This window comes from Sinocyclocheilus grahami, unplaced genomic scaffold, assembly GCF_001515645.1.
Source record: "Sinocyclocheilus grahami isolate Dianchi unplaced genomic scaffold, SAMN03320097.WGS_v1.1 scaffold965.1, whole genome shotgun sequence".
Classification (NCBI taxonomy): domain Eukaryota; kingdom Metazoa; phylum Chordata; class Actinopteri; order Cypriniformes; family Cyprinidae; genus Sinocyclocheilus; species Sinocyclocheilus grahami.
The window spans coordinates 22,652-32,551 of record NW_015506144.1 but is presented as its reverse complement, the minus strand read 5'-3'; the positions used below and the strand labels follow the sequence as shown (position 1 = coordinate 32,551).

Here is a 9,900-nt window from a genome sequence, read left to right as displayed (position 1 = left end):
AGAGAGTGAGTGTGTGTGTGTGTGTGAGAGAGAGAGAGAGAGTGATTGTGTCTTTGACACACTCTGGTATAATATTTGTGCATGTGAGTTGATAACATGTAATGCAGTTTATAAAGACGTTTCTTCTGTACCCGTTCAGGATCTGCTGATGGACACTCAGCGGTATATTCATATAATGTTGTCTTTAAATGGAATTGTTAGACAGTGACAAATGGTTCCTCAGACAGAGTGACTCTGTTTAAGCTTTATTGGATCATTTAAAGACTGACATTGTATTAAACGTCTCCTGACTGAACGCCTCCGTCGGTATGAAGCATCTCTGAAACCCAGCAGACAATGTAGCTGTAGTTTAACAAACAGATCTCTACACTGTATGCCAGGTTCAGGAACGCATCAGTCTCGCCTCGCGCTGGTGTTGGTGGTTTTCCTCCACGAGTCTGGTGTTTGCTGTAGTGTTGTGAAGCGCCGCTCAATCACGGACTGACGGCCATCAGAGACCCAGTAGCCAGATGTAGCTGCTGCCGGAGACAGGACCTACACTGACCACTGAGCGAAGGATGGACGTCTGCGTCGCTCTGCTCCTGAGATAGCGGAGTTAACAAAACAGACATGATCTCATGAAGGGAGACGAGTTCATGGGACATGTGTAACTGGCGGGTCGTTCAGCGCCAAAACAGGTGCATTAAACTCAGCCGATTGTATAATAGCCTGGAAGTGAGATGTGGCCTGGAAAATGAGTTCAAACAGACGGCGCAGCCTCAGGGGCCGCCGATGGAAAGTTAAACAGAACGGAAAGCGTTCCAGATTAGGAGCGCTGACTCATGTGTTTGCAGCAGGGTGCGAGACGTCACTCTGGAACCTGAGCTGCAGAGAAACACACTTCAGTGGAGAACCTCGTCCTGCTGTCCTTCTCGTTCTGTCACACAACTGATGTGTGACGCTCTTTTTCCACTCAGCATCTCCTGTTTCCATGATGTCAGGTGACACCAGTTTTCCGTGATTTGGCAGAAAGAGGCCTGCTGTCGTGATGATGCTGGATGGCGCTCGCTCGTCTCCTGCTCTCTAGCGACCTGTGAACTCTGGAGATGTGAGAGGACGGAACAGGAGGTGTTTAAAGGTGTCATACGATGATGCTAAAAAATAGCATTACTTTGTGTATTTGGTGAAATGCAATGCGTTTATGCAGTTTAAGGTTAAAAAAAACACATTAGGACAAGACCATGGGAACCAGATGAGTCCTCCGCACAATCTGACTTTGCTGCAGCCTAGAATTAAACTGCTGGTCTCGTCTGGTCAGAGGAGAACGGAACACTATTTCCCTGTTTAATACTGTAAAGCTGCTTTGACACAATCTGCATTGTAAAAAGCGCTATATAAATAATAGTGACTTGACATTTTTTTCCATAAACTGTACACAGGTCATGTTAACTGAAAATTTTCCTTCATTAACGGAAATTTTTTAGCAGTGACGGAAAAACTTTAAGGCCGTCCGTCACTGACAGATTACACTGAGGGTGATCTACTGTAATTCCCAGCCCTGTCCAGTGCGGCAGCAGAGCGCCGGATCATCAGCTCCAGAGCAAACATAACTGTCACCACTCTTTTGAGTACCCAGTTTAAGCTACAACAATCTATCACACCACATTAAAGAGCACCAAAACGGTATTTATTGCTTGAATTTCCTAATAAAATGGACAGAATTTGAAATCTGAGACTGTTTCATATCAAAAGTAACGAAGCACAAAGCTTGGCCTGTTGCGATTTATTGAAGGCGCACTATATGTACGGTTCATTCATCAACTAAACAGCATTGATTGGGATTTAAGAATCGATATTGGTTCATAAAAATGAGAATCTATATAAATCTTTTTTTTTCTTCTTTTTTTTGCGTTAGCATATTTAGATGTTTTTAGTGGCCTCCGCAGTCACTGCAGGGTGTGTGTTGAACATGACAAGTAATGCATTCTCTGTTCATCTGTTCTCCATAAATAAAGCCTATATACTTGTCCTGTAGGTTCATTATTAAAAATGAAAATGAGAACAAAAAAGCTATTAAATGCTATTATAATTAAAATATGAAAATTAAAATGACAGGTAATAGATTGACGGAATTTTTACGACCCTGTCTGTCAAAATCTAACGCAACCTTTGACCGTACATTATTGTTGCTCCTCTCTGAAACGCGTAGATTTTTACGAAGCTCATGGTTCTAAAAAGCACGGTGTGCTGTGATTGGCCAGCTATCCAGTGTGCAGTGATTGGCCGAATACCTCAAGCGTGTGACTGAAATGTTACGCCCCTCACCATATTTGGAAACACACAGCGTCTCCACGACAACAATACTAAAGCTAGAATAAAAGTTACGCCTTCTTTGCGTAAACATTTGTGCGGTGTTATGCAGATCTTCCCACACAGTGATGTAGATATGTGGGGCGTGTTTAAACGAGGCGTTTAGGAAGGCGTGGACGAGTCTTAACTTTTATAAACAATATATCTTTGGGTTTGAGACTTTAATCTTTGCAACTTTACGGATCTTATCTATTCACGAACAGCTTGTAACACTACAAAGACAAAGGAAAGCTTGAAATCGCATATGACCTCTTTAAGCTTTAGGTGAAGCAGGGTATGATCTCTCTCTTTCTTCAGTCGGCGTGTGACCGCTGCTGTTGTTGACTGACTCTTGAGCGCTGATATCGAACAGGAATCGAGACCTGACTGTGTTTCTAGAATAGCCTTCTCTTCCAGCACATCTCTGATCTTACAGCTGTGTTTTAACTGCTGATAAAAGCAGCAGTGGGAAACGGTTGTGTCACATTGTAAGCGGTGTGTTGAGTTGTGGTGTCATATTTCACTAAAGACACAGAGATGTGGCTCTGACCAATCAGAGCGCTCGTCCCAGCAGCCCATTCATAAAAGCATGCTTTACCCTTCACCCACATGCTCTCGCTCTCGCTCACTCACCCGCCATTACACAGAGAACGAGGACAAACACAATGGCCACGTCTCAGACTCGCTGCTTACAGTCTCTGAAACTCAGTTCAAGCTCAGATGAACACATTAGGAAGATGTTTCTTTTAGCTGCTGTAACTGGTCGCCATTTCTTAGACGTTTTCACATATTTTGCCATTTACTGAAGAGTCCAAATATTTTGGGTATCCCTCAATTAATATGAACACATTTATTATACGAGAATAAGTTGCTAATTTAAAATGGTTTCTAGAGTGTAGAGTTTAGCATGTCTGACTGCAGGACGCACCAGTTCATGTCAGAACTGCTCATGAGCTTCATAGGATTGCTGAAGAATTTTCTCTTGATGAGCGGCAGATGATCGCAGAGATCCTTCAGGTGAATGTCTGCTGTGGAAGCTGATATTTAATAACCTCTTTGAATGGACTGTGTGTGAGTGTGTGTGTGTGTGTGTGTGTGTGAGAGTGTGTGAGTGTGTGTGTGTGAGTGTGAGTTGAAGGTATAGGATGCTCTTTCTTGTCGGTCAAGATGACAGTAAAACGGCCTTTTTTCTGTTCCTCACTTCGCTCTCGTTTCTCTTCTTCCCAGCTTTTCTCTTTCACTCTTTCTCCTCTGACCCCAAACCTGTTCCTCGCTGGCTGTCTTGAGTCGGCAAACAATTGCACAATCAAACGTGACGTGAGATACCTGTTTGTAAACCTGCTGTTTTCCACTTCACATGTTCTTTCTCTCCTTTCCCAATGAATCCGCTCTGGACTGTTGATGTCTGTCAGGAAGCAGTGCTGGAATTAAAGCATGAAGAAGCAGGTTAAGGTTAGTCTTTGAAGCAGATTACTCATTAAACTCAAGACGGATGCCAAAGGCAGGTGCTGTCAGTCCACAAGCGCTCCTGTTTTCAGCAGCGCTCGATGTTTTTTGCTCTACATTAAATACTTCACCACACTTTATCATATTTCTCTGTTTTTCCATCACATTGTATCTGCCTGGCACAATAAAACCATGATGACTTTGCAAAATGTAGCAGTAGGCTACTCACATTCGTGCAGCGGAAACCTCTCATCTGCCTTCATTAAATCTCCACCTTTCTTTTGTTCCTGTTCCTCTCCTCCAGTTTCCCCTCATTCGTGATCTGTGCTTCTTTCCCCTTTTTACTCGCACGCTGTAATCCAGTCACATGTTGCCGGTCCGACCCTTTTAAAGAGGGGCGGGAGCTCAGGTGGGCGGCGCCTCTTCATTCTGACCAGTCGTGTCAGAGGGGCGGAGCTTACTGTGGCCTTTTCTCAATGGGAAGGTCAGAGGCCTCATTCATTTAGAAGCAAAGGAGTGTCATGTGCTGGAGAAACTGCTCATATACTACGAGAAGCGAATTATAACGTTATTCTAATACAGGAGGCAGAGTAGAGCTTGCTGATTCATCAGAAAACCGTTTCCACTCTCAATCTGATTCACTAAATCAGGTTTTCAGCAATATGCCCTTTATATTTTAATTGTGTAGAAACCATTTTATAAAAGCAGTAAGACACTTGAGGTGCTGTTATATAGTCTTCAGCTGTATCTACAAGAGATCTCAAACTTTAATGCTTAAACGTCTATACTCGCACTGCAAAACAGGCTTATCTTAGTATTTTTGTCTTGTTTCTAAAATATAAAAAAATTCTTAAATTAAGATGCTTTTACTTATAAAAAGCATCTTGTTTGTATGGGAAAACTAAATTAAGTGCATTTTGTTTAAAGTAAAATCTTGTTTTAAGAGTACTTACCCCACTGGCAGATAATTTTACTTGTTTTAAGCTAAATGCACTTAATTTACTTTTTTTTCCCCCTGGAAACAAGGCTAACTATCTTATGTCATTTTTCGTATCTAGTAAAAGCATCTTAATTTAAGAATTTGTAGATATTTTGACTAGAAACAAGACAAAAATGCTAAGATAAGCCTTTTTTTTGTTCGTTCCGATCCAGCTTGCGTGCAGGATGAGTAGCTGTAGTACTAGATAAGTTAGTTTATATCTGTTAGATGGTTTTCACAAACGATTCTGGTGTAACATCTACAAAATGTCTCCTGTGTTGTGGTGCTAATGGCCGCTTCATCACAGCTTCAGCATGATTCCTGCGATGCTGCTGTAGTGTGGCTCTGTGTGGGCGACTGCGTCTGTGTGTGTGTTTGCAGAATATATTTACAGAGATGCGCTCAGATGCATAGTGTGGACTAATATGACTCAAGTGGCCTTTTGTGGGCACTATTTCAGATGGTGGGAAATCAAAAGCTTGTATTGTTGTTCCAGATTAGTCGTAAACAATGATTTGAGTGGCTTAAGTCTTCAGAACTGCTTCACTTGAGTCCGTGTATGTATCCACACAAACATATTCTTGTCTGGTCTTTTTCATCCTGATGGGTTTCTTCAGCTTACTAAAGATTCATTTCTACGGGATAAATCTGTTCAAAATGTTCAGAGAATCAACAAGGTCAGATTTTAAGATAATTCATCATAAATGTTGCCATATCTAGCATTAAATGCTATTATGAATGCATCTGGGCCACAGGTACATATTATTATAATTACACTTAATTATGCTTAATTGTGCTTAATTACATGCAAGTAACCCTAACCGTATAGTAAGTACATGTAGTTAATTAATATTACTCAGTACTTACATGTATAATTACACTGTAACAAGGACACCTGAAGATAAAATGTAACCCAGAATGCTTTTAAACTGATGTTCATCTGCTGAATTGTCATAGAAAGAATATATCACAGCTGATCATGCCGACGAAACTCAGTTATGATCAGGTGTTGATATTAGCAGGTTATGAGCTTTGAAATGTACCTGAGTTAACGCAATTACTTAAAATCAAATTAAACATACTTCAGCTTGAAGACAGACTGTGATTGTGGCTGGTTTAATAAATGATTCATAAATAACTGTGTCGATAAGAAGTAGGCACACGGCTGTAAAACCAGCATTTTTACAGTGAAACTATCTGTTTCTCACTCGCCGAAGCGTCCAGATGTGTAGAGGTCAGATCTAGTTAGACATCACAACACGCTAGCCATCATGCGCTCAACAAACACAAGCGAGCTCGACGAACCTTAGTTCCGTTTCCGGCGAGTTTCACCGAACGAGTCAGAACCACTACTTTTAACATCTTCATTAAGCTGCTTTATCAACCTGCGCTTTAATAATAAACCGTGATGAAGTCGAGAAGATCCACGGATCTGAACGACGAACCTTCATTCCCGTGAAGGCTCCTGCTGAAACTAGATATATCTGTCAGTGATCGGATCTGGAGTGATCATCGGTTCTGCGAGTGTTTCTGACCTCCATCAGTGCATCTTCATCAAGCCACACATTCATCTGGTTTCCAGCTCCTGGCTCTGGAAGCACAGGCTTCATAGCGTCTCAGATTGAGTGATGGTAATGCAGGTTATTGAGTTAAAGAGTAAATACACACACACACACACACACACACAGAGAGAGAGATAAAGACTCTTACCTGAGATGTCAGCACTAGCACTTATGATTCCATTTATTTTCCCCATCTTTCTTCTTTCTTTCACTGTCCTCTTTTTACATTTTTTCCCTATGCTTGTCCTTTACTGGCATGATCTGAAGTGAGCTGCATTCTACATGCAGACATATTTCTCACTGTGATAAAAAAATCTCTCGTTCTATTAAGCGTCTCTCTCTCTCTCTCTCTCACACACACACTCTGTTTCTTTCTCTCTTATTCACACAAGTGATCAATCGGCAGGCAGTGAACAGACTTAACTCCATATACCTCTCCACCCCCGTGTGTGTGTGTGTGTGTGTGTGGGAGAGAGAGAGTGTGTGTGTGTGTGTGTGTGAGAGAGTGTGTGTGTGTGTGGACCCCTGCCTACACACTCTCTCAAGGGCTCTCAGCCCCCAACACACTCACACTCAGAATACATATACAACAGCACATTTACACTGACAGCCGCCCACGAGAGCACTTCCATTCCTACATCGCCGTCTAATGGAGCCGCGGCGGAGGACGGCCCAAGCTAATTATGTTTCACCCTCCATTAATTAATAAAGGCATTATCTTACACAGGCTTTAATGCGTTTGGGTGAACGTTACACCGGGTCGTGTCTAATCGCTGACTTTGTAGCCCTTTGATATCAGACTTAGCGTCCGTTCTTCCTTCAGACCGAGCAGCGTTACGAAGTGTCAAGATCATCGAGGTCAAATCACATTAGAATAAATTAAGTGCTTCTGTTTCACTTGCGCCGCCTTCAACCTGCCAGCAGCGAGCGTGTTTTGCCGCAGGACTAAATAAAGCAGTCTCAGTAAAGAACAGATTCTGTTTTCAGTCCTAGAGCTGAGCTGAACACGGATCTTTGGGTTCGTCAAATGCAGAAGATCTTCCGTTAACCCAAACTGACTCAGATCGCATGTCAAACCAGTTCAATTCTTAATGAGAAATTTGTCTCAAAAGTATCACCGATGTCCATTTAGTGCGACACACCAGCGGTGGCGTTCATTAGCATTCTGGTGCTGGTTAACAGATGAAAATGTGAGTGGGAGATGAAGAAAGAGTGTGTGTCGCTCCACACTTCAGACTGCAGGGGAGGAGGACTAGTCAACTTAGACTCGCTTTTAAATAATTACCAGCAACCCTGATAATGGGAGAGCGACTGGCCCCACGCAGGCAGAGCTTTCAGACATGAAGACGGACAATATAAGAGCAGAAAGTGGAATGGAATCTGTCATCTCTCCATCTTCACGTACACGAGCACAGACTGCTCTCTGAGTGTGATTTCTATAGATTGTTCCTGTGTGATTCTGGTTCTGCTGGAGGTTTAGCTGCTGTGGTGGACACAGGGCTCCTCACACGGCTGAAGGGTGTCCTGTGTGTGTGTGAGTGTGTGAGAGAGAGAGAGAGTGTGTGTGTGTGTGTGTGTGCGTGAGAGAGAGAGTGTGTGTGTGTGTGGGTGTGTGTGTGGGTGTGTGTGTGTGTGTGTGTGTGTGAGAGAGAGAGAGTGTGTGTGTGTGTGTGTGTGCGTGAGAGAGAGAGTGTGTGTGTGTGTGGGTGTGTGTGTGGGTGTGTGTGTGTGTGTGTGTGTGTGAGAGAGAGAGAGTGTGTGTGTGTGTGTGTGTGCGTGAGAGAGAGAGTGTGTGTGTGTGTGCGTGTGTGGGTGAGCGTGTGTGTTTGCGTGCATACGGCCCGTGGGTGTCTGCGTGGGTGACTGTGTAGGCGTCATGTGAACCTGACTCACGGTTCAGTCTGCTGTAGAGGCAATAAATAAACACACAGTCGCTGAAGCATCGCTCTGATTGGACCAGAAAAACAACTCAACAAATTTCCTCTTTGAGTGACACAATTACAATAACCATGCTAACCACAAAAACGGGCAAATACATCTTTTCTTTCACGTTTTTGCGTGATTGTTTTAAAGTTAAGACCAAAATTAACATTCCTAAGAAAAAAATTAAGAAAAGACGTCGTTTTTTTCATTATCATTTCTATTAGTAGTAGATGTGCTAGCAATATCTACTAATGTTACTTCTATTTTACTCAAATTAACTTTTTTTTTATAACTGATTCATACTGATATTAATGACTTGAATACTTGATGTTTTTTAATATGACACCGTTTTGTGTTTTTTGCGGGATCTGACGGTGGCAGTTTTGTCGGTTTGGGTGAATTCGAGTGTGTTTGAGTGAGGAATTATACAGGATTGTGTGGGCGTTCGCTGGCTGGAAGCCCATCGCTGCCTCGCTGTAGAGTGAGAGCTGGCGATGCTCGCTTTATTCAACCAACAAACTACTGACACGCAGAGAAGAGGAGAAACAATGTTCAGAATTCACCTCGCTGACATGAGCCGCCGGTTCACATCGGCCGGAGACCGAATCTGTCGAAGCTGGTGCGGTCTGCGAGGCTCAGAGCCGTTTTCACTGCATTCACAGCTCAGAGGTGCTGCTGTGCTGAGTGGGAGGTTTGTCATCTCGTGCCTTTGTCGCGCCGTGACCTTGATTGGCAGGAAGCTTCAGAATCTCAAAGATTCCTGCAGAAACCATGGCAACCCGAGTAGAGTAAATGATGAGGCGCGGCTCAGGAGAACAAACGCTGGTCCAGAACCCGTCCAGACCCAGTGCTGGGCTTCCTTCAGAGCGGCCGCATCCATCGCCATTACTGATCCTAAAAGAAAGCTCTAGAGCTCATGAGTGTCAGTGCTAGAAGCGTGTGCAGTCGTGGAATGGATCAGGTCAGAAAAGAGCAGCTCGGGAACTTTCCCTGCCGTCACTCAGAACCGCGAGACCGTTTGGAGATGCTCGGCCTCTTTGTCGCCACGTCTGTGTGGCAGATCTCTGCAAACACGTGCCGTTGCATTTGAGCTGCTTACTGATACAAACGTGTTTACGGGGATTCCCCGTCATTATGTTTCTAAATGTCATATCTGGTGAAGGCCCAAATTCAGCATGACACTGATCAGATGCTGACGGTCAGCTGTAACCGCTCTGGAGCGATTTAGTGTCTGTACGACTCACCTATTGCTGATTGTAAAATAACTTTTCTGGCGTGTTTTCACTATAAAGTTACTGGATTGAGTGCAGCAGCCAGCATCTTTCCGGGCTGGAGTGTGTGCGGGCTGTGAGGAGACTCTGACCATAACGGAGGCCTTGACACCGTTCTTTCGCTTTCAACGTTCTTTCTCAAGTCACAGCGTTTGTGAGCGTCGCCTGCGCTGCAGCAGCTGTGTTTGCATCTCTTCTTCTGACTCATGCACGAGTGGGCATCTCCTTTCTCTTCTACCGCTCTCACCGCACACCTCCTCACACTGTACACCTCATGCCGCACACCTCCTCACACCGCACACCTCACGCTGCACACCTCCTCCCCCCGCACACCTCCTCACACCACATATCTCACGCCGCACACCTCCTCACACCACACACCTCCTCACAC

At 43.9% G+C, this 9,900-nt stretch overlaps 1 long non-coding RNA gene across 1 annotated transcript; it reads right to left on the bottom strand.

The window, feature by feature from the left end:
• Positions 1-10: 10 nt before the first annotated feature.
• On the bottom strand, positions 11-4,459 carry LOC107564808 (uncharacterized). Its single transcript, XR_001606290.1, has 3 exons — positions 4,004-4,459; positions 3,655-3,749; positions 11-1,079 (listed from the first exon to the last, which is right to left on the bottom strand). It is a non-coding gene; the product is annotated as an uncharacterized lncRNA (long non-coding RNA).
• Between the last annotated feature and the right edge of the window lie 5,441 nt (positions 4,460-9,900).